Below are 23750 nucleotides of genomic sequence, written 5' to 3'. Positions count from 1 at the left end.
GGAAGAGGTGTGGCTTAGAGCTGAGTTGGGGGAGTGGAGGGGCCCCTGCTGGGGCCTGGGGCCAGAATGGGGTCCTGTGAGAGGTGGGGGTGGCAGCACCCGGGCCACGGGTGATGCCCTGTCTGTGCCCCACCAGTGGAGAAGATTCGAGCCACCTTCACTGTCCTCCGGGCCTTTGGCTCCATGTTCACCGGCCACAGCCGCCGTGCCACCCGGTGCTCCATGGTGATGTCACTGGACTTGAACGCCACAGGCCGAGTCACGGCCGCCCAGCTCCAGGTGAGGCCTCTGGGTGGGAGGGAGAGGGGGCTCTTTGGGGCTGCAGTAGCCTCAGCCCCACTCAGCAGGGCCCACGCCTCCAGCTGGGACCCTGGAATGTGTCTAAATGGTCATCGCTCCCCAGGCCAAGGCCAGCTCCTCCCCACCTCACTCAGTGCCCAGACATCTCCTCCCGGAGCAGGCCAGCTCGTCTGTGCCTCGGAGTATCACAGGGATGAAATATTCATGAGTAGATACATAATTCAGCCGCTCATTAGCTGGGTCTTAAAAGCGTAAGCTGAAATTAAACAGGCGCTCGCTGGCCTTCTGCGGCAGCCCGTGTGTGACAGGCACATGGCCTGTTTGTTCCTCTCTCTGAAATCACCTGGCTCCTCCCCTTCCCCCCCCCGCCCCGCCCCCGCCAACATTCTGTTTGAACAGAAAACAGGATTAGGTTATTAGAAGGGTTGTTTGTATGTGGAGCTAGGAGAATACCCAGACTCGCTGGTGCACGATAAATCCCTTTCTGTCCCGGCCCTGAAAGTCTACCGTGCATCACCATGTGGGTCAAGTTATTAAGGGCTTCGGTTGCATAAGAGTGTGTTGGAGGGCGGCTCTGGGTTAATTGTTAGTACCCTTGGATTCCTTCATCGGAATGAGCCCATTGCATTCGTTGATTGCCTGCGTGGACGCTGAATCAGTGAGACAAAGGCCTGGCACGTTTTGATTTGGAGGCGTCCAGCCAAGTTGGGGCCTGAGGTGCTGCCTCGAAGAGTGGGCCTGGGGGTTGGTGGGGGTGTGCGGGCAGCCTAGCGGGGCCTCGTGCTGACCGGCGCCTGTCCTCTCCCCTGGCAGACGATGCTGTTGGAGAAGAGCCACGTGGCCCGGCAGCTGGAAGGGGAAGGCAGTTTCGAGGTTTTCTCCCAGATGCTATCCGGATTGGACCTGGCTCTCAGGTGAGCGACTGGGCTGAGCAGGGACAGCCGAGGGCAGTGAGACAAAGGGCCTCCGCTCTCCAGGGCCCCAGCCCTGCCTCTGCCCAGAGGTGAGAGGCAGTGGAGCCCAGTGGTTAGGAATCTGGCCTCTGATTCTTGCTGCCTGGTACTGCTCCTGGGCTGGGTGAACCTGGCCAGGTGTCACCTGCTCTGAACCTCCGTTTCTTCCTCTGTAAAGTGGAAATAGTACCTTGACTGCTGACCTTACAGGATTAAGTGAGATAATTCACATATGGCTCTTTATACACGCTGGGGGGTGGTGGTGGGTGTCTGCTGTGACGGTGACATTTTGGTACAGGTTCTGACAGCAGCGTGGGAGGTGGGCAAGGAACAGCAGACCCCAAATCTTCCAGAAGCTCCTAAACTCTGTGAGAGCCTTGGGTGCACCTGAGGTAGCTCAGGGCGAGGAGGCACCAGGTGGAACAGCAGAGAAGCCACAAGACTCATCTGGGAGGGCCTTCTGGGGGAGGTGGCCCAGGGAGTCATCTCTGCCCCTCGCTGACTCCTGGGAATTCTTGGACATGTGGCTCCCTGTCTCTGAGCCTTGGTTTCCTCATCTGTTGAACGAATGAGTAAGGTTCTATCTAGTGAAGCTCCAGGGAGTGCTCACCCCAGGCGAGGGGTGATAATTTTCAATTTGCCTCTGCGTCCCCCATCATTTGTCTCCTGCCTTCCACCCCCGTCTGAAGGGCAGGCCCAACCTGTCCTGAGCCTCCTGGCTAAGGCCAGAGGGGCACCTTACCCTTTGGAGAGAGGGCAGATTAGGGAGGAAACTCCCAGTTTTCAGAGCAGGGTAACTGAGGAGTAAGGAAGCTTCTGGAAGGCCTTCACTTAAGAAGGGCCCATTGAGGGCAGCAAGTGAGGAATATTCGGGAGGCAGGGCCAGGGCCTGAGGCAGACCCCGGGGCCACCTGGGGCACTCTGTGGAGCCCCGTGCCATGATGCCCACCTGCCCTGCCAGGCCACTGGTGTGGGTGGGTCCTCCCTTACTTCTGGTCCCTTCTCTGTTTCCAGGACAGAACTGTACCTGCACCAGCTGGCAGACAGCAGCTCCTTCGGCATGGGCGTGTGGCCTAAGGTAAAGAGGAGGTCCTTCTGGGTGTGAGTGGGTGTCTGTGTCCCCATGGCCAAGATGGGCGGGTCCCCTGTGTGGCTCGTCCCTCTGCCACTGGGGTGAGTAGTTGGCAAGGGCTGGTCACGTGGGGGAGGCAGGGTTGCCTTTATGGGGCCTGGGCTTGTCAGGGAAATGAGTCTTGTGCTAATAAAGGGAACCAGGAGGTGGTTTGTGTAGAGGTTAGGGCACGGTCTCCGGGACAGGCTGTCTGGGTTCAAACCCCGGCTCTGACACTTACTGGATATGAGACCTCAGGCATGGACCCTAGCCTCTCTGAATGTCTGTGTCCTCTTCGGTAAAATAACAACAGAACGGGCGGGCAGGCTGAGGGGAGGACAGAGCGTGGCACGGCCTGCCCGCCTGGGCCACGGGGAGAAGGTCGGGGCGCCGCCCGCGCCCTCGTTCCGCTGCCTGGCGTCCTTTGTGGAGGGAGGGCTCCCAAGGAGCTCAAAGGCCAGGGAAGGACACACGGGACGGTCCAGAGCCACCCTACCGCTCCAGTGGTGCAGCACCCTCTCTGAATTCCTACTGCCACCAAAACACATCCCTAAGGCCTTTGGGAAGAATTGCTAGGACCCAGGAAGGCGGCCCCTTGCTGTGGTCCAGACTTCAGCAGCTGCCGATGACCAGAGGGAGCCAGCCGGCCGGCCGTGAGCAGGAGGACAGGACACGGGGACAGGGACAGCCACAGCCGAGCTTCCCGCAGTGCCCACCGCCAGAACCAGCTCCAGCCAGTCACAGCCCCCGAGATGCCAAACAGTGACGGGCGAGAGGCCGGCAGGAAACTGACACCCCCTCACTGGAGAGCCTGCCCGGTCGGGGTGCGGGGCACCATCCCCGTCTGAACTCACCCCACAGCTCAGCCGTCTCCCAGTGACCCAGACGCGTCACCACGGCCCCAGGGCTGATCCCCGACCAAGGTCAGAACTCCCCCCAGTGTGACGGCCCCCATGCCACTCCTGTGGTGGAAGGGACGGCAGGCAGAGACCAGGAGTAGAGTCTTTTTTATTAATGGCTGCGTTTTCAAAGAACCGTTTTGTTACCAGGAAAGCTCCCCAGGAAGGGATTGCATTAGTGCAACAAGGGGGAGCCTTGATGCCAGGCTTTCCAGACACTTCCAGGTGGAGACTTTTGGCCTAGGCCGGCCGCCGGGGACTCGGGGGCTGGGAGGACACACGGCCCCTCCCCCGCCCCGACGGGGCGCTAAGGCACCCGGCCCGCCTGGGGGGGCAAAACCCCGTGCCGTCAGCAGGCCGGCGGCTTGCAGCCCTCAACCTGCAGCCCTTTGCTCAGGAGGAAGGCGTCCTGCATGGGGTCACAACCCAGGAAGAGCTTCACCATGCCCTTGGCATCCTCAGAGCCCCCTGGCCTCAGAATGCAGCTTCTGTAGTCCATGGCAACCTGAGGAGAGGGGGCGGGGCTGCAGGAGGGTGGAGCACCCCCTTCACGGAGGGTGTGGGTGTGGCCACCTCTGCTGTGACTCAACAAAGGGCAGGGGAGCAGGGGGTTCTGGGCAGGGCCCTCAGAGCCTGGCAGGCCCAGGCGGGCGGCACAAGCATCTAGGCCCAGGCCAAGGACCTCCGTGTTGGTCTGCACGGCAGGCCGGCCTCTCACCTTGCCACTCAGGACGCCCTCCTGCTTGAAACAAGTGTGTGGACCGTGTCCGCGGAGTACACCTCGCTGCACAGGTAGCCATAGGACTGGGCGTCGTAGCTTCCTGCCAGGTGGCCGAAGGTCGCAGGCAGGTGGGTCCCTGGGACACACGCGGAGAGGCTCCTGCCCGGCCCCCTGGCCGCTCCGTGCCCCTTCCCCAGAGCCCAGAGCTTGGGGCCTCAAAGCAGCCCTGTCTGAGTCCCCTGCCACTAGAGGGAGTATTGGCCCAACACTTCTAGAAAACGGGGACCTTGCGGGCAACTCAGTGGAGGGACACAAATCAATCTTTGCCGACTTTCTGCTGAAGCTCACGAGGGTTCACCCCTAAGCCTCTTACAGGGACAGCTGCCCGAGGCTCCGAGGGATGAGTCAGGGCTCGCCCTCCAGCACGGGGAGAGCGCGGGTTAAAGCGCTCACGAGGGAGTGAACTGCGTCTCCGCACCGACACGCTCGGGCAAACCTCGTCGACGCGTTCCGTCCGGGGTATGAAGCCCTCTCCTGCCTCTTCCAGGCTCTCCAGAAAGCACGTGCAGATACGCCCAGCCCACCCTCGGACTCCGCGGGCCACAGCTGGAGGGACCAGCCCAGGAACCCAGGCAGGAAGAGGCCAGAGGTCAGCGAGCCTCGACCAGAGCCCGTCAGTCGGTCCCCCTTCACACACCACCAGAGGATCCTCTTGACCTGGGCAGTAGCCGCCAACCGACCGCTAAGGTGGGCCCGGCGTGCGCTTGGCTACCTGGCATGGCTGGGACCCCGAGGATCTCCTGGCAGAGGCGGGCATTGTCCTAGGCCGGGTCCGAGGGCGTCTGCGTGTGCAGGGCCTGGTCCACCTTGGCCAGGACGATCTGGCGCAGGTTGAAGAGGCCTGGAGGGCGGGAGGAAGGAGACGGGGGCGCTGGCACTGTGTCCAGGCCGCGCTTTCCAGCCGGGCGGTCCGGGAGCCCCTTTCCTTTCCCTCGGCCCGGCCGCACGGGGGTTGGCCAGCCGGGACTTGATGAGCTTGTCCAGCAGCTCCTGGGGGACGGCGCTGCTCGTGCCCCGCCGAGACTGGCAGCAGCGCCAGGGCTTCACAGGGCGCGGCGCTCCCGGCCCCAGAGCCTACCCTCTGGTTCTCATCCCCGGCTGTCACCAGAGTCGCAGGCAACGTGCCCTTCTTTTCGTTTGTCTTTTTTCCGGCCCTCGACCACGCAAAGGTGTGAAGCCCTGCCACTCGCTGCCACGTGGATGCACCGTGAGAACACGGTGCTCAGCGAGAGAAGTCAGACACAGAAGGACACACAGGGTGTGACCCCACTGAGGGGAAACGTCCAGAACAGGTAGATCCACAGAGTCAGAGTGGGTTCCTGGTTGTCAGGGACAGGGGAGGGGAGGGAATGATAACTAAGGGCGTGAGGGACCTTTTTGGGGTGAGGGAAATGTTCCAGAACAGAGCAGTAGTGACGGCTGCACAGCTCAGTAAAGTGTCCCCACGCGCTCCGGTTGCAGTCTGTGAGAGCATCGCTCTCAGGACGAAGGGCTGACTGCAGGAAGACTGAACGAGCACTGGGTCCTGGGCCCAGACGCTCATCTGGGGACCCCCCCCCACATTGGGAAGTCACTGGGACTTGCTGAGCCTCCACCGAGACTGGCAGCAGCCCCAGGGCCTCACAGGGCGTGGTGCTCCCGGCCCCAGAGCCTAACCTCTGGTTCTCATCACCGCCTGTCACCAGCCTTGCATGCAACGTTCCTTTCTTCTATTTTGTCTTTTTTAAAGGCAACTCTTGAATACCTGTATTTAACATTGCAGGGAACCAGTCCTGACTCCTTGATCTGGGACTTCCAGCCTCCAGAGTCTCGAGGACATCCACTTCCGTTGTTTACGCGCCCAGTGCGTGGGGTTTGATGATGGAAACTGACACCGAGGGCGTCTCCTCGTGCGGGGTGACATCAGCGGAAGAATCCCGTGGCGAGGGCCTGCCTGAGGACCACAGGAGAGCCCGGGCCCTCCCCGCCCCCTGCCTTCAGCCCCTCGCCCGCACCCTCCTGGGAGCGGAGCTGGTGCATCGCTTGCCAGAACTCATGGAAGTAGGTCTCCAGCTCATCATGCTGGAACAGGGAGGGCGGGTTGGGCGTAGGCTTGGTGAAGTTGGCCACCATGGCCGCGATGGCAATCTGGCGCCTCCCGTCCTGCTGCAGGCAGCCCGGCTGCAGGCCAAAGCAGGCCATGTGCCCGGACTTCCCTTCCCTGGGGAGGGACGCGGGTGAGGCCCCGCTACCACAGAGGAGCCCCGGCCCACGGCCGACAGGTTCCCCCACGCATGCACCGAGGGTAGAGGTCCAGGTAGAACTTGCTGATGGATGACCTTGCCCGAGGCCGCGTCCCGGACCGTGTAGAGCCTCACATCTTCATCTTCGTGACGCATGTTGGCGCCTTCCTCCAGGTCGAAGGTCAGCCCCAGCAGCTCCTGGGAGATGCCCAGCCGCCCGCGCGTGACCACCTGCATGGGGAAGGACTCATTGAGCAGGTACTGGTCCACGTGGTAGCGCGTCTCCTCCCCCTGGTTCATGTAGTAGCGCAGGTCCTAGACGTTGATGAGCCCGTCAAAGTGCAGGCCCCGCCTCTGGCACTCAGCCTTCTTTAGCTCCAGGATCACGGCCGCTCCTGCTCCCCGAGGGGCTTCAGCTTCTGGGCCAGCTCATCTGCGGGCGGAGGGGAGAGGCTCAGCTATGTCCCTGTGGCAGCCGCCCAGCCGCCCCCCACCCCACGCCCCTCGAGGCAGAATGAAGGGTTGGGGAAGGCGACCCCCAAGGGCTGACACAGTGGGGTCTCAGGCAGCACCACGTCCAGTCAAGGTCCACCTGACCCCCGTCCCCACTGGGACTCGGGGAGGCGGGGTTACCTAGGAAAGTGGCCACCACCTGGCTGGTCTTGGCCATGTTCATCTCCAGCACAGAGTCGGCACGCGTGCTGAATCCCAGCAGGCGGGACTTCTGAGCCTGCAGCCTTACCAGCTCCCCGAGGATCGCGCAGTTCTCCTGGAACCCAGAGACAGCCAGCGCTGGGGACCGTGGGCCACGCCCTCCCCACAGGCCCCGGGCCAGGTCTCTGTGGGTGGGAGGGCTCTCAGGCCACTGGCGGGCACAGCCAAACCCCCTCCCTCCTCCTCCTGGCCTGGATTTCTAGACACTTTGGTGCTGTCCTAACATGTGGTCTTTATGAACACAGGTCCTTTTGGAACCAGAAACGGCGTGAACCATGATGAGCTCTAAGGCCAAGGGCAGGAAGAAATGTGACCAGGCTCTCCAGGAGCCACCCAGGGGCCTCCCCAGGCTCAACAATACAAACTTGGCTGCCGTGCAGACAGCAGCTCATCCCCACGGCGCCCGAACAGCCAGCCCCTGGACGGCGAGAGACCTGTTGCTGCAGGTGCCCCGTGGTTGGCTGGTGAGGCCTGGCCCCAGGCGTACGCCACCTTCTCTGGGGCCACCTCTCTGGGTCTGCGGTGGGGTTCTCCTGGGAGCCCCCAGTCACCACAGGACCAACGTGGCCTGTCTGCAGCCCAAGAAGGTGGGGACACAGGTCTGTCCCCCGTGGACATCACCCGCGAGGCCGAGCAAGCACCAGTGGTGTCTGCGGGGAAGATGAAGGGCTCATGCACAGCCCCCATCTACTGAAGATGCTAAACGGGAGAAGCACAGACTGCAGCCACATGCGGTATGGACCAAACGCAAGTGTCCTTGCAGGAACCGATGTCTGAATGTCGAGGCTGTTCCCGGGCCACAGTGAGAAGGCCCAGGCCCCACGCAAGGCACAGAGAGGGGATGGGGGGAACATCTGCGAATCTGAGCTCATCGGGCATCACCCCAGAAGGAGAGGGAGAGAGCCAGAAGGAGATACGGAGGGAGAGGGAGAGAGAGGGAGGTACAGACGTCTCTCCTTTCCCTGGGGGTTCTCTAGTGCAGCCAAGCCTGAAAACCACTGCATTTCGGGAGATGGGTCCTCGTGGAAAAGTTAAATAGTAGCTCATGGCATTATCGACACATATTAAAATGGCCCCAAATCTTGGGGAGTCAGGGAGGGGAGCTGGCGGCTGCCTCGTAAAGGAGGAGAGATTGGGCGTCAGAGGAGGTGCCTGCCTCCACCACCTCCACCGCCGCTGCCCCCCCCCAGGGCCCCGCAGACTTCATCTCCCAGCTGTGGTCCTGGGCTGGAAGGCAGCGGGGAGGTCAGGCCGTCCCAAGCATCAACGTTGACTTCAGGGCTGATCTGAAAGGCGCCTGGTGTTTGTTGAAGCAGAAAAAAGAGAAAGCAGTGGGCAGAGGATGGGAGGGGGAGGGAGCCCCCATCAGCCCTTCTCCCTGTCTCCCTCTCTGTCCCCCTCCCTCCCTCCCTCCCTCTACCTCCCTGCCTCTCACTCTCCCTCCATCTCTCCCTCTGCCTCTCTCCCTCCCTCTCTCCCTCCCTCTCTCCCTGTCCCTCTTCCCCTGTCCTGTCCCTCTCTCCCTCCCTCCATCCCTGTCTCTCTTTCCCTGTCCCTCTCTCCCTCTCCCTCTATCCGTCCCCCCTCCCTTTCCCCGTTTCCATCTCCCTCTCTGCCTCCCTCTTTCCCTGTCCCTGTTTCCCTGCTCTGCTCTCCCTCTCCCTCTCCCTCTTTCCCTCTCCCTCTCTCCCTGTCCCCCTTTCCCTGTCCCTGTTTCCCTGTTCCGCTCTTCCTATACCTCATTCCCTCTCCCTCTCTCCCTCTCGTGCTCCCTCTCCCTCTCCCTCTCCCTCCACCTCCTTCCCTCTCCAGAGAGGGAAGGAGGTGGAGGGAGAGGGACAGGGAGCAGGAGAGGGAGGGGGGAGAGGGAGAGAGGGATAGAGGGAGGGAGAGGGACAGGGAGCAGGAGAGGGAGGGGGAAGAGGGAGAGAGTGATAGAGGGAGGGAGGGAAAGACAAAGACATCTCTCCCTCCCTCCCTCTATCCCTCTCTCCCTCCCTCTCTCCCTCCCTCTCTCCCTCTTCCTCGCTCCCTCTCCTCCCTCTCCCTCCGTCTCTCCATCTCCCTCACTCCCTCCCAGAGACAGAGAGACGAAGAGGCAGAGACAAGGGAGAGGGAGAGAGGGAGAGGGAGAGAGAGGGGGAGAGAGGGAGAGACGGAGAGAGGGAGAGAGAGAGAGAGGTCTCTTCCTCCCTTTCCCTCTCTCCTCCTTCTCTCCCTCTCTCCCACTCTCCCTCTTCCCTCTCCCTCCCTCCCCCCTCCCTCTCTCCCTCTCCCCCTCTCCCTCGTCTCTCCCTCTCCCTCCATCTCTCCCTCTCTGGGAGGGAGTGAGGGAGAGGGAGAGACAGAGGGAGGGAGAGGGTGAGACAGAGGGAGGGAGAGGGAGGGAGGAAGGGAAAGGGCGAGGGAGGGAGAGGGAAGGAGGACAAGACGTCTCTCCCTCTCCGTCTCCCTCCCCCTCCCTCTCTCCCTCTCCCTCCCTTCCTCTCCCTCTCCCTCTCCTAGAGGGAGGGAGGGAGAGGGAGAGACAGAGGGAGAGGAGAGGTGGAGTCGGAGAAGGAGGTAGGGAGAGGGAGAAGGCGAGAGGGTGCCTGCTTCCCTCTCTGTCTCCCTCCCTCCCTCCCTCCCTCTCCGTGTCCCTGTCTCCCCCCTCTCCCTCTCCCTCTCCCTCTGTCTCTCCCTCTCTGGGAGGGAGAGAGGGAGAGGGAGAAGGAGGGAAAGTGATGGAGGGAGGGAGAGGGAGAGAAGGAGGGGAGAGGGAGGGAGGAAGAGAGCTCTCCCTCTCTCCCCCCTCTCTCTCCCCCTCCCTCTCTCCCTCTCCCCCTCTCCCTTGTCTTTGCCTCTCCCTCCGTCTCTCCCTCTCTGAGAGGGAGTGAGGGAGACGGAGAGACGGAGGGAGAGGGAAAGGGAGGAGAGGGAGGGAGGCAGAGGGAGGGAGGGAGGGAGAGACGTCTCCTCCTTCCCTCTCCTCCCTCTTCTCCCTCTCCCTCTCCCTCTCCCTCCAACTCTCCCGCTCCCTCCATCTCTCCATCTCCCTCACTCCCTCCCAGAGGGAGAGACGGAGGGAGAGGCAGAGACAGGGGAGAGGGAGAGAGGAAGAGGGAGAGAGGGGGGAGAGAGGGAGAGGGAGAGAGGGGGAGGGAGAGAAGGAGAGGGAAAGAGGAGAGGGAAGAGGGAGAGGAAAGAGGCAGAGGAAAGAGGCAGAGGGAAGAGGGAGAGGAAGAGGGAAGAGGGAGAGAGGAGAGAGGGAGATAGGGAGAGGAAAGAGAGAGGGAGAGGGAGGGAGAGGGAGAGAGGGAGGGAGAGAGGAAGAGACAGAGGGAGAGACAGAGAGGGAGTGGGAAAGAGGTAGAGGGAGAGCGGAACAGGGAAAGAGGTACAGGGAGAGAGGGAGGCAGAGAGGGAGGAGAGGAAGCAGGGAGAAAAGAGAGAAAGAACACACCGTCTACATTTCTGTCAAATGACACCGGGGATCCTTACACAACCAGGAGAAAGTAACACAGGGAGGCTCTTTCTCAGCTGGAACTGGAACTGCAGACGGGGCCAAACACCACCAGGCTGGCCACACGTGTCCAGCCGCCGCTCCAGCCCCATCAGCCGTGAGTCCGGTCACCAGGGCTCTGAGTGTCTGCTCCAGGGAGCTGGGGTTCACCCTCTCACCCGGGAGGCCGGGCCAAGAGAGCAGGGCCCCGGGCTGGACACATAGGGGAAAACGCATCCCCACAGGACAGCTTGTGCGAGCAGATTCAGCTACCAGATTCTAGAGGCCCGGGACCACCCTGTGGCCCGTGAAACCCAGGAGCCACGAGGGTCTTGCAACGTGATTCCTGTCCGTTGGACTGTAAAGTTTGTGTAGGGAATCTTGGAAACAGTGGTAACAAGGCTGAATTGGAACGAGCTTTAGGCTATTATGGACCACTCTGAAGTGTGTGGGGTGCTAAAAACCCTCCCGGCTTCGCTCTCGTTGAATGTGAAGATCCCCGAGATGCAGCCGATGCTGTCCGAGAACTAGATGGGAGAACACTATGTGGCTGCCGAGTAAGAGTGGACCTGTCGAATGGGGAAAAGAGAAGTCGAAATCGTGACCGCCTCCTTCTTGGGGTCGTCGCCCTCGAGATGATTATGGGAGGAGGAGTCCTCCACCTCCCACACATCTCCAAGATGGAGAGCCTTCTCCGTCAGCCAGAGCAGGTCCCTTTCTAGATATAGGAGAAGAGAGAGATCCCTGTCCCAAGAGAGAAATCACAAGCCGTCCCGATCTTTCTCTAGGTCTCCTAGCCGATCTAGGTCAGATGAAAGGAAATAGAAGACCACTTTGCAAGAGGAGTGGTGTACAGGCAATAACTTCATTTGGCAGGAGTATGTACAGAAAATTCAAGTTTTGTTTGAGACTTCCGAAGCTTGGTGCACTTTTTAAATGTTTTAGTTGTTCACATTTGTTTGTCTCTTGGGACAGTGACACATAAAGGTGTCATTCTCTATGGTTTGAAATGGGTCCTGGGAGGCATGTAATATGAAGAATTGTTACCTTACAATGTTCCCTTAAGCAAAATTGAACTTGCTTTGAATTTTTGGTCTTGCCTAGACTGATAATAAAACTCTAACTCCTGCCCACCTAAAGTGTGATGTTTACTATTATGGAAACAACACTGGCAAACATTGAAAAGACTTTCTGTAGCTGGGATATGGTATGCAGCTGTAGTTAAGCAAGCAGTCTTTAAAAGGTGCTGTGAACCCAAGCCAGCAGGTAAAAATGAAAGCCGCACCCTTACCCTAGATTAGAGGTTTAAAAATTCCACTAGTCTTCACACCGGACAAGAGATTGTCCAGGGAGTTTAAAATCTAAGAAGTTTCAAGGAAGTTAGTTTACCTTTGAGTTAGGTCATACGTCCCCTCTGTGATTGCTGTACATGAATACATAGCTCTTTGTAATATTTTTTGGAAATTTGAGATTATCAAGATACCAATGTCCTGCCAGATTAAGAGTATATTGTAGAGCTGAACTTTGAGTTACTGTGCAATTTTTTTTTTCATGCTGTCATTTGTAATATGTTTTGTGAGAATCCTTGGGATTAACGTTTCGGTTGCAAAAGAAAAAAAGAAAAGAAAAGAATCCGCCTGCCAATGCAGGGGACACAGGTTCAAGCCCTGGTCCGGGAAGATCCCAGGTGCCGCAGATCAACTAAGCCCGTGGGCCACAACTACTGAGCCTGCACTCTAGATCCTGGGAGCCAGAACTACTGAGCCCCCGTGCCACAACTACAGAAGCCCACACGCAACGAAGACCCAACGCAGCAAGAAAAAAAAGACAATACTGGCCAGGTGATCAAGGGTAAAATCGTTTGTCATAAGTCCCGTTGATGGTGTGTATCCTTGATGTGACCTGAGGAGAATGGCATTTTTATCTCTGTCTGGGTCTTCCGCCCCAAACCCCATAACTCCAGACCAACCATAAGAAAACATCAGAAAACAAACAGACTAACAAATTGAGGGACAAAACACCTGACCAGTCCTCCTCAAAACTTTCAAGGTATCAAAACCCAGCGACGTCTGAGAAATGTCACAGCCCAGAGGAGACTGGGACAGAAAAAGGATGTTAGGGGAACACTAGGGAAATTCTAATAAAGTGTGGACTTTAGTTAATAACAATGTATCCATCTTGGTTCCTTAGTTGGATAAACATGTCACACTAAGGTACTAATGAGTTGGAAATAGGGGTACTGGGTCAGGGTCCACGGCACTCTGTACACTCTGTACAGATCTTTGCAACTTTTTTGTAACTCTAAGCTCTTGTAAAATTAAGCGAGTACTGAACAGAGCTAAGAATGTTATTTCCCTGATTTGAACATGCCTGAGTTTCTTTTCATGGTCACATTTTTGCTATTTGGATGTGTCTTGGAATCAGTAGCAAAGGAGAGTTGCCAGCCCCTGGGAAGATGTGGGTGGTTCGCAGGTGGATTGCTCTGGAGCTGAAGACCACGGTGGGAAGTCTGCAGCCTCGGGCTGCACTTAGAAACATGGGAGGGGATGGGCCAGCTCAGTTAGGGATGGAACCTATAAATAAAACTTTTTTCTTTTCCGTTATGGCTTATCACAGGATACTGAATATAGTTCCCTGTGCTAGACAGTAGGACGTTGTAGTTTATCCATCCTATATTTAATAGTTTGCATCTGCTAACCCCAAACTCCCAATCCAACCCTCCCTCACTGTTTCTCCCCCTTGGCAACCACAAGTCTGTTCTCTATGTCTGTGAGTCTGTTTTTGTTTTGTAGACGCGTTCATTTGTGTCGTATTTTAGATTTCACATATAAGTGAGATCATATGATATTTGTCTTTCTCTTCTGACTTACTTCACTTAGTATGATAATCTCTAGGTCCATCCACGTTGCTGCAAATAGCATTATTTCATTCTTTTTATGGCTGAATAATATTCCATTGTATATATGTACCACATCTTCTTTATCCATTCATCCATCAGTTGACATTTAGGTAGCTTCCATGTCTTGGCTACTGTAAATAGTGCTGCAATGAACGTTGGGGTGCATGTATCTTTCTTTCTTTCTTCTATCCTTCTTCCTTTCTTCCTTTCTTTCTTTCTCTCTCTCTCTTTCTCTTTCTTTCTTTCTTTCTTTCTTTCTCTCTATTTCTCTCTTTCTCTCTTTCTTTCTTTCTTTTTTCTTTCTTCTTTTATTGTCACACGGCATGTGAGATCTTAGTTCCCTGACCAGAGATGGAACCCACGCCCCCTGCACTGGAAGCATGGATTCTTAACCACTGGACCACCAGGGAAATGCCAGGGGTGTATGTATAGTTTTGAATTAGAGTTTTCTCCGGATCTATGCCCGGGAGTGGAATTGTGGAACCCTATGGCAGCTGTATCTGTTCCTGCACGCCTCACATCAACCACCTGCACTCCAATCCTTGCTCTCAACGTCATCTTTGGGGAACCCAACCTGCGACAGGGACCTTGACAAGAAGAAATGGCTCAGGGAAAAGCTACCTGCACGGGGAGGAGATAGAGACCATCGCCCCTGGGGTGCGGAGGGGAGAGTGGGTGCAGAGGTTTGTCATTTCACCCCTGATACTCATCTCAGCCCTCGTGGCTGCCCCACTCTAGGTCACCTCGGGATACAGAGGTGACCCGGTTAGAGTCCCTGCCTGTGCAGGAATCGGGGCACCAGCGGGTCTGAATAATATTAGTGCAGGGTCTCCCCCGTGGCACTGGGGTTATTCGGGGCGGGTCATCCTCTGCTGAGGGCCCCTCCTGGGCACTGTGTGGGGTTTAGCAGCATCCCTGGCCTCACCCATTTGATTCCAGGGGCCCTCCCTCCCAGTTGTGACAACCACAGATTTTCCCCACACATCACGGAAGAACTGGGTGAGGCGGGGGCAGGATGGCTCTGGGCGAGGACAGCTGTGTTGAAGCAACCAGCCTGGCCCAGGGCAAGGTCTGCCCCAATCCCGTCAGCGCCTGCATTTAGAACTGCCCCTTTCCTCTCCCACCTCCCCTGCCCTGCAGTGGTCTCCGAGACATCATCCCCATGTAATAAATCACACCTTCTCAGTTTACTGTTTGCTGCCCTCGCTAGAACGTGAGCTCTTTGAGGACAGGGATGCTGTTATGTCCCCAGCACCTAGAAGAGTGTCTGCTGTGTAGTAGATGCTTCATAAATACTTGCTGAATAAAGGAGTTGAATAAAGGGATGAGTGGATGAATGAATGAAGGTTACAATGGAAGGAGGGGGGAGATTCCCTTTCTGGCTCTCGGGGGTTGGGAGATCAAGTGAAAGATCTGTCCTAAATAGGCTGACCAGCCTTCTGGGGTTCCCCGGGACTGAGAGTTTCCCCAGAGTTCCAGCGCTCAAACCTGAGCGGTCCTGGGCAAACTGGGGGCGGGTGTTGGTCACCCTATCTAAACACAGTAACAATTCCAGCTGCAATAGCAATGGCCAATGACCTCTACGGTCTTATTGACCATGCACAGTTCTCTACCTGGCGGGGAAGGGTGGGCCGGGATTGGAATTCTGGTGATCCAGGGCGGGTGAGGGCACACCCCGGGCTTGTGGAGGGGAGTCCAGGAAGGTTCTGGAGGAAGTGACAGTGACACAGGAGGGAGGGAGGAGTCTAAGGAAGAACATCCCACATGACAACCTGTGCCAATGGCCCTGGGCCCAAGGTCACACCTGACCAGGGCTTGCTTTTTTTTTTTTCTAATTTACTTTTCCCCACATGGATATGCAATTGTCCTAATGCCATTTATTGAAAACTCCTTAATTTCCCCACTTTCTATCATATCAAGTTCTCATATATCTGTTTCTGGATCTTTTTTCTATACCATAGAGCTATACGTCCCATCCTTGCACCACTAGGGCTGTTTCATCACTATAACTTTATTTATTCATTTTGTTTTGGCCGTGCTGTGTGGCATGTGGGATCTTATGTCCCTGACCAGGGATCGAACCCGCGTCCCCTGCAGTGGAAGCTCGGAGTCTTAATCACTGGACCTCCAGGGAAGTCCCCAGGGCTTGCTTTGACATCCATGGAATGGTGGCAGGTGGGCACGGGGAGCAGCTGTCTGTGAGCCATCCTGGGTAGAAATGCAGGGTGGAGGGGAGGACAGATGGAGCTGGAGGGGAAGAAGCGGAGGAGGGAGGGAGGAAGGGAGGGAGGCCGGGCGAGAGACAGACAGAGAGTTTCCGGAGACAATAGCTCTGGCCGTGTCCTAGGGCATGAAAGCTGAAAATAGCTCCTAGTGCCGGGAGCCTTGGAGCCGGAGGCTGGGAGCCAGGGTGACTGGCTCTCCTCCCTGGTGTGTGTGTGTTGCGGGGGGGTGGGTGGCTCTGGGCTTCTCAGGCTGGGAATGGGGTGCACAGAGCAGGAACGGAGCAGGGACCCTTCTCTCTGGAACCTCGTGGGCCATCCTCAGCTCACAAAGCTGAGCCACTCCTTGCCCTACGAGTGGGGGGCTTATCCTCCCTGTCCCCTGGATCATACCCCCTCACACACAACTTCCCCGTGTGTGTTCCCAGCAACCAAGAGAATCTGTTTTTAAAAGATTTGGGGGAGGGGGGTAACCATACAAACAAGAGCAGAATGGATACTTTTTCAGGATATGAATGGCTCTGTGTAAGCCCACCCCCAGGGTAACCACAGTCCTGACCTCTAACACTCTTGACGAGTCAGCCTTGGTCTGGGCTTGCGGACCCACGGAAGCTTCCTCATTCCCTCCTTCAGGTCCCGACTCTCCCTCGGCGTCTTTGTGAGAAGCACCCGGGGAAGTGGGACTGCTAGGCTGTACTGCTGCTAGAACTCCACCTGGGCTCCACCAGGCTCCAGCCCCCCGCCCTGTCCACCTAACTGACCCTGAGGCACCTCAACTGGTAGGAGCAGCATCACCTTCCCTCCTGGGACTCGTGATACTTAAGGGAGACACCGAAAGACAAGCCTTTGGCTCCCTGGCTGGCAAAGAGCAGGTACTCAATTGTCATAAGTGTCCGTATCAGTGAGGGTTCTCCAGACAAACAGAATCCATATGGGGTGTGTGTGTATATACACACACACGTACATATGTACAAGCATACAAAAATATACAGCTGTGTACATATGCAGTATGCGTACACACATATACACATATAGTATATACAATACACACATACATATATACACACATATAAAATGCAGTTTGTATATATACAGTATGTATACACACATATACACACAATATAGACAATACACACATACATATACACTATACATACACACATATAAAATGCATAGTTTGTATACAGTATGTACACATACGTATAACATATGCAATATACACACCTAGGTACATATATAGCATACGTATATACACACATACAAAGATATTTAGGTGTGCATATAGACAGTATACATACATACACATATAATATATGCAATACATACACGTACATACATATAGACACACATATACACCTACATATAAAAGCATATAGCATAAAAATATATATGTACTGTATATAGAAATTCATCGTATATATACATACATATATCATATATATAAGATATATACACATACATATATACAATGTGTACACACACACCCCTATATGTAAATATGCGCATGTACATACACATATAAATTCATACGCAAGTGTGTATATAATAGTATATTCATATATACATATAATACCTAGAAACATATTGGGGGGGAGGTGTCACGGTACGTCAAGGGCGGGAGTCGAACCCGCCACCCCAGGCCCCGAGGGGTCTCCCCGGGTCTCCACTTCGGGCCGGTGGGTGTGGCCGGGGGGGCAGCTGAAGACGTGCGTGCGTGCTTGCGTGCGTACGTGCGTGCGTTCTTACGTGCGTACGTGCGTGCGTGGGGGCGGGTCCACGGGGCGGGAGGCGCTCGCCGCGAGTGAGTGGTTCAGCTGGGCCCCGGCTCATTGTGCTTGCCTCACGCCGGCCCCAGTTGGCAGCAGCGCTGGAGGCCCCGGGCCTGTGACCACAAAGAGGGAGCCGGGGGCCGGACGGGAGCAGGCCGGCGGCGGCGGCGGCGGCGCCGGCTGAGGCCCAGGCCAGGCTCCCTCCCCTCAGCCTCCCGCCCGCCCGCCCGCCTGTCCCGCCCCCGCCGGCGGCGCCCCGCCCCTCCCCCAACCGCCAGACTAGCCTGGTGCGGGGGCCGCGCGCGAAAACGTGGGGGAGAAGCTGAGGCTGGAGTCGCCCGTGGTGGCCGAGCCCGCCGTCTACCCATGGCTGCTGCTGGTCTACGTGAGTGCTGCCCGTCCCCTCTTCCCGGACCTCCACCTCTCTTCCCCCACGGCGCGCGCTGAGCCCACCGAGTAACGGAGCGACTCGAGTCGCCAGACCCTCTTTGGAGCCCCCCTTCCCGCCCTGCCTGGTTCTCCGCGGCCGTTTCCAGCCCCCGCGCGCAGGGTGGGCAGAGGGGAGCCGGGGCCGGCCGGGGCCACAGACTCGGCAGCGGGGACCCCGCGCTTCCGAGGGGCGCCCGAGCCGGTCTGCCGTTGGCCCTGTAGGGCTGGGGACCCAGGTCCGCCCCCCCGCCCCCCGGCCTGGACTGCCGGCGGGCTTGCCCTTCCATACTTTATGATCTGACACGTCGGGTTTCTTTTTCCTGGCCAGCTTTACCATTACCTGACCAGCTTTCCCAGCATCCCCTGATAATGTGTTAGATATTCAAGTTTTAGGGCCCGGTCCCAGCCCTATGGAATCAGCAACTCTGGTGGGGCTCAGTGATCTCTGTTACAACAGGCCCTCCAGATGATTTTTATTCACCTTAAAGTTTGAAAATATCTGCATTGTCAGCTGGCCGAAGCGTCCACCAGCAGGTGAAGGGGAGTGGCGCCTGGAAAAGATAGGGACTAGCCAAGGTAAGTACAGTAGCATTTGCCATGGTAGTAATGGAGAATGCCTTTTCTCCACTGGTTGGCACAGACTAGTATCTGGGAGCAGTGGCAGGGTTATTTAGGATGCTTTACATTGCAGTGTAGAGTGACCGCTGTCCTGGTTTGCCAGGGACTTCCCCTGTGTGAGCACTTAAAATCTCATCCTGGCAAACCCCTTAGCCTTGGGTTTGATAAACTTAGGGAATAACGTGAAATTTAGGGGAAACATGATCTAGGTTTTGGGCAAGTCACAAGTGCTAATTAAAGCTAAGCAAGTATGGACAACATCTAGCCTTCTTTACCCCTTTGCGGGGAGGTAAATCTTGATTGGGTGAGAGGACTTATTGTTAAGAGATCTTTGTAGAAACATCCCCTTCTGCTTAGTCCGCTGGTTCTCCGTTCTGGCTAGACATTGGCATCGTCTGAGGAGAGTTAAAAGGATTGTATTGGTCTAGCATGACCAACCGTCGGTGTGAGGGTTTTTAAAAAGTGCTTCAGAGGATTCTAATGTGCAGCCAAATTTAGGTGCCACTGCTTAAGCTTTTGAACCGCTGCTACGTATTTTCACCTCATCTTGCTGTGAGAATATCCAACTGTAGTTGAGGTTTGTTGTTTTTCTTTTTCTTTTTTTAACTGTCTTATTATAAGATTTACTGTCTTAAATAAGATTGAATGGACAGAAAATCCTGCTAGTCCATCTGGTATAGCTGGATACCCAGAGTAATATCGTTAAGATATGTACCATTTAAGTATTGTGACTGGCCTTTTAAAAATTAACATATGCATTAAATTAGTATTGATAGTATAGATCTCTTTCGAAGTTGTCATGTTGGGGAGCTATACCTCTAATCTGCTGCCATTGCTAAATATCTGGACACCTCTTACTAGGAATTGCTTTTAAAAATCTTTAGGGATTAAAACCAAGATTGCTGTATTATTTGTACTGGGACCACAAAAACCTCACAGAGTTCCCCCGCTGTACCTTCTACCCCCATCTCTAACCCTTGGCAACTTCTAATCTGTTCTCCATCTCCACAGTTTTGTTATTTTAAGAATAATATGTAAACATAATCATGAATTACTTAATCTTCGGAGATTGGCTTTTAAAAACTTTTCCCTCGGCATCATTCCCTTGAAGTTCATTTCAATTTTTGCATATATTAATAATTTGTTCCTTGTTGTTGCTCGGTAGTATTCTATCATAAGATTTTATCACAATCTGTTTCAACATTCACCCATTGAAAGACATTTGGGGAGTTGCCAGTTTGTGGCTATTAGAAATAAAACTGCTATGAACATTTATGTGTAAGTTTCTGTGGGAACTTCATTAAGTTTTTGTTTCTTTTGGATAAATGCTCAAGAGTACAATTACTGCATTGTAGGGTGAATCTACTTTTAGGATTAAAAGAGACTGTCAAGCTGTTTCTCAGAGTGGCTAAACCATTTTATTTTCCCACCAGTGATGTGATATAATTTTTCTACGTACTCGCTAGCATTTGATGTTGTCACTATACTTTAATTTTAGTTATTCTCTGATATCTCATTATGGTCTTAATTTGCATTTCCCTGATGGCTAACGATGTTGAACATCTTTTCATGTGCTTCTTTGCCATGTGTTTATTCTCTTCCATGAAATGTCTGTTCCTGTCTTCTGCCTATTCTCTAGTTGGATTTTTTTAAGTTGTTTGGAGAGTTCTTTGTATATTATAGATACAAGTCATTTGTCTCCTATGGGATTTTCAAATATGTTTTCCCACTGTGTAATTTGAGTTTTCATCCACTTAAAAGGATCTTCTATGAAGCATTTTTAACTCATTTTGATGAGATCCAATTGATCAGTTTTTGCTTTTATTGATCATAATTTCGGTGTCAAGTCTAAGAATTATTCACCTAGTTCTAGATGCCAAAGATTTTCTCCTATTTTTTTTTTCTAAAAATGTCCTGCTTTTACATTTAAGATTATGATCCACTTTGATTTAATTTTTGTGTAAGATGTGTAAGGTTTAGGTTAAGGTTCATTGTTTGTTTGTTTGTTTTTGTCGAGGGATGTCCAACTGTTTCAGTACCATTTTTTGAAAAGTCTATTCTTCCTTGATAGCTTTTGCACTGCTGTCAAAACCAAGTTAAATGTATTTGTGTCAGTCTATTGCTGGGTTCTCTGTTCCATTCCATTGATCTATGTATCTACCCTCCATCATTACTGCGAAATCTTGAAATTGGGTAGATTAATTCCTCCCATTTTAATCTTCCTTTACAAATTGTTTTAGCTATTCTTCAGCCTCTTCCTACCATATAAATCTTAGAATAAGCTTGTCTACATCCACAAAAACCTTGAGGGCATTTTAAGAGTAATTGTGTTAAGCCTCTTAACTTGGGGAGAATTGACAGCTTTATTATGTTGTGTTTTCTAATCCATGAACAAGGTATGTCTCCCTCTTTGTTTGGGACTTTTAAAATTTTCTTCATCAGCATTTTGTAATTTTCAGTATAGAGGTCCTATAAATGTCTTATTGGGCTTCTATTTAAGTATTTATTTAGGTCAGTTGTAAATGGCATCACATATTTTTATTTAAGCTTCTACACATTTGTTATTAATATATAATTTGATAAAATTGTGTGGATCTTGTACTCTAAAACATTTACAAACTAATATTATTTCTCAAGCTTTTTGTGGATTCCTTGGTATTTTCTCCATTTAGATTATCATCTCATCTTCAGATACAGACAGTTTTAGTTTTCCTTATTCAATATAATAGGATATATTACTATTCAACATTCAGGAGGATATATTCCTTCCTATTCAACATAGTAGGAATAGTTCTTTCATCTTTTAAATAAACTTTTTAAAAATTTAACTTTTAAATGTATCTATTTATTTATTTTTGCTTTATTTTCTTACTAGAACCTCCAGTAATATATTTAATAAAAGTGGTGAGAGCAGATATCGGTGCCTTGTTTCTGATCTTACAGAGAAAGCGTTCAGTCTTTCACAGTTAAATATAATGTCGGTATAGGTTGTTTGTAGATCATCTTTATGAGTTTCTGTATGTTCCTTTTCTACTCCTAGTTTGCTTGGAGTTTCTTTTCTTCTTTTTTTAAAATCATGAATGGGATTGGATTTTGTCAAATGCTTTCTCTGCATTAATGATTAGGATCACATGACTTTTCCCCCTTAATCTATTGGATATGGTAGATTACATTGTTTGATTTTCAAATATTTAACCAACTTTGCATAACTGGAATAAATACCACTTGGTCATGGTATATTATTCTTTTTATATATTTCTAGAGTTAATTTGCTCATATTTGGCTGAGGATTTTTACAGCCAATTTCATAAAAAATACTGGCCTGTAGTTTTCTTCTTTCTATACTATCCCAGTCTGGTTTTGGTATCAAGGTAATACTGGCTTCATAAAATTAATTAGGAACTGTTCCCTCTACTTCTGTTTCTTATCAAGTCATGTAAAATTGGTGTTAATTCTTTAAGTCTTGGGTAAAAGTGAAACATCTAAGCCTGAATATTTCTTTTGGGAGTTTTTAAATGAAAAATCAGTGTTTCTCATAGTTACAGGAAAATTGAGATTGTCTCTTTCATCTTGGCTGAGTTTTGGTAGTTCTGGGTGTAGACGCATTGGTCCATTTCATCCACATTTTTGAATTTATAGTGTAGACTTGTTCATAATAACTTGTCCCTTATTAACCTGCAGGATATGTCATGGTATCCCTGGTTGCATTTCTGATATCTGTGATTTGTGCCATCTCTCTTTTTATCTTTATCAGTCTTGCTACATCTTTCTTGATGAGATTGTTTATTTTGAAGAACCAGCCTTTTGTTTCATTGATTTCCTCCCCCCCCCCATTTTCCTGTTTTCAGTTTCATGGATTTTTGTTTCATCTTTATTATTTCCTTCTTTCTGCTTGTTTAGTGTTTTTTCCTCTTCCGTTTTTACTATTTTAATATAGAAAATTAGACTATTTCTTTGAAATATTTTCTTTCCCAATTTAGTGCTATAGACTTCCCTTTCAGCATTGCTTTCACTTCATTCCACAAACGTTGATCTGTTATATCTCCATTTTCTTTTATTCTATGCATTTAAAAATTTTTCCTTGACTTTTTACCCATGAGTTATTTGGAATTGTGATGTTTAGTTTTCATGTGATTGAAGATTTTCCTGTTGTCTTTCTGTTATTGATTTCTAGTCTGGTTCCATTATGGCTAGAGAACATACTCTCTATGATTTTAATTCTTTTAAATCTGCTAATGTTTTTTTTTATCACCCAGTGTATGGTATATGAGTGAATGTTCCATGGACACTTGAATATGTATTCTGCTTTTATTGAGTGTGTTCTTTAAATGTCAGTTATATCCTGTTGATTGATGATGTTTTCAGTTCTTCCATACCCTTGCTGATTTTTCTCTCTGGGAGTTCTATAAATTGCTGTGTTGAAGTCTCAAATAATAATTGTGGATTTGAAATTCTCTCCTTTTACCTTTTTCAGTGTTTGCTTCATGTGTTTTGAAGTTCTGTTGTTTGGTGCACACACATTTAGTATCACTAGGTCATCTAGGTGGATTATTCCTGTTATCTTTATGTAATGACCCTCTTTGCCCCTAATAATTTCCTTTGCTCTGAAATCTACTTTATCTGATATTAATATAGCCATTCCTGCTTTTTCTGATGAATGTTCACATGATATACCTTTTTCATCCTTTTACTTTGAACTACCTATATCATGATGTTTAAAGTAAGCTTCTTATAGACAGTATAGAGTTGGATCATGCTTGTGATTTTTTCATCTACTCTTCCAATCTCTGTCTTTGACTTGGTTATTTAGATCGTTTACAGTTAATGTAATTATTGCTATGTTAAAGATTAGGTCTACCATTTTATTTTTTGTTTTGTCTTTTACCTTAGTTTCTCAATCCTGTGTTTCTCTTATTTTGCCTTCTTGTGGGTTACTTAAACATTTTTTGGTAAGTCCATTTTAATCTAATTTATTTATAATCATTTGTGTATACTGTTTGTATAGTTTTCTTAGTGGTTGCTTTTGGCCTTACACTATACATATGTAACTTATCATAGCCTACTGGAATCTGTCTTTTATTACTTCAAGTGAAGTTTCAAAATTTTACTTCCATTTAGGTCTCTTAATAGTCCCCAGTTTTAAAGTATGATTTTCTGTAGTATTTCCTTTATATACATTGAGAACCACATCAGATGGTGTCATAATTTTTGCTTTGACCATCATAGGGAATTTAAGAAACTCATGAGGCTAATGATAGTCTCTTATATTTATCCCACTTGTTTTCACCCATTCCATTGTTCGCCTTTTCTTTCTGAAGTTGCCAGTCTTCTGTTATTGTTTTTTATGTTTTC

At 51.8% G+C, this 23750-nt stretch overlaps 1 long non-coding RNA gene and 1 pseudogene across 2 annotated transcripts in view; both read left to right on the top strand.

The window, feature by feature from the left end:
• LOC309621667 overlaps positions 1–23750 on the top strand; it is a 311127-nt gene that overhangs the window by 121768 nt on the left and 165609 nt on the right. The window lies entirely within an intron of this gene.
• Positions 10800–11286, top strand: LOC309621664 (serine/arginine-rich splicing factor 3 pseudogene; annotated as a pseudogene). Its single transcript has one exon. The product of its transcript is annotated as a serine/arginine-rich splicing factor 3 pseudogene (transcript).

The sequence above is a fragment of the Balaenoptera borealis genome (genome assembly GCF_965194805.1).
Source record: "Balaenoptera borealis genome assembly, contig: HAP1_SCAFFOLD_801, whole genome shotgun sequence".
Taxonomy (NCBI): domain Eukaryota; kingdom Metazoa; phylum Chordata; class Mammalia; order Artiodactyla; family Balaenopteridae; genus Balaenoptera; species Balaenoptera borealis.
The sequence above is the reverse complement of the archived record's forward strand: the minus strand, read 5'-3'. Positions and strand labels throughout refer to the sequence as shown.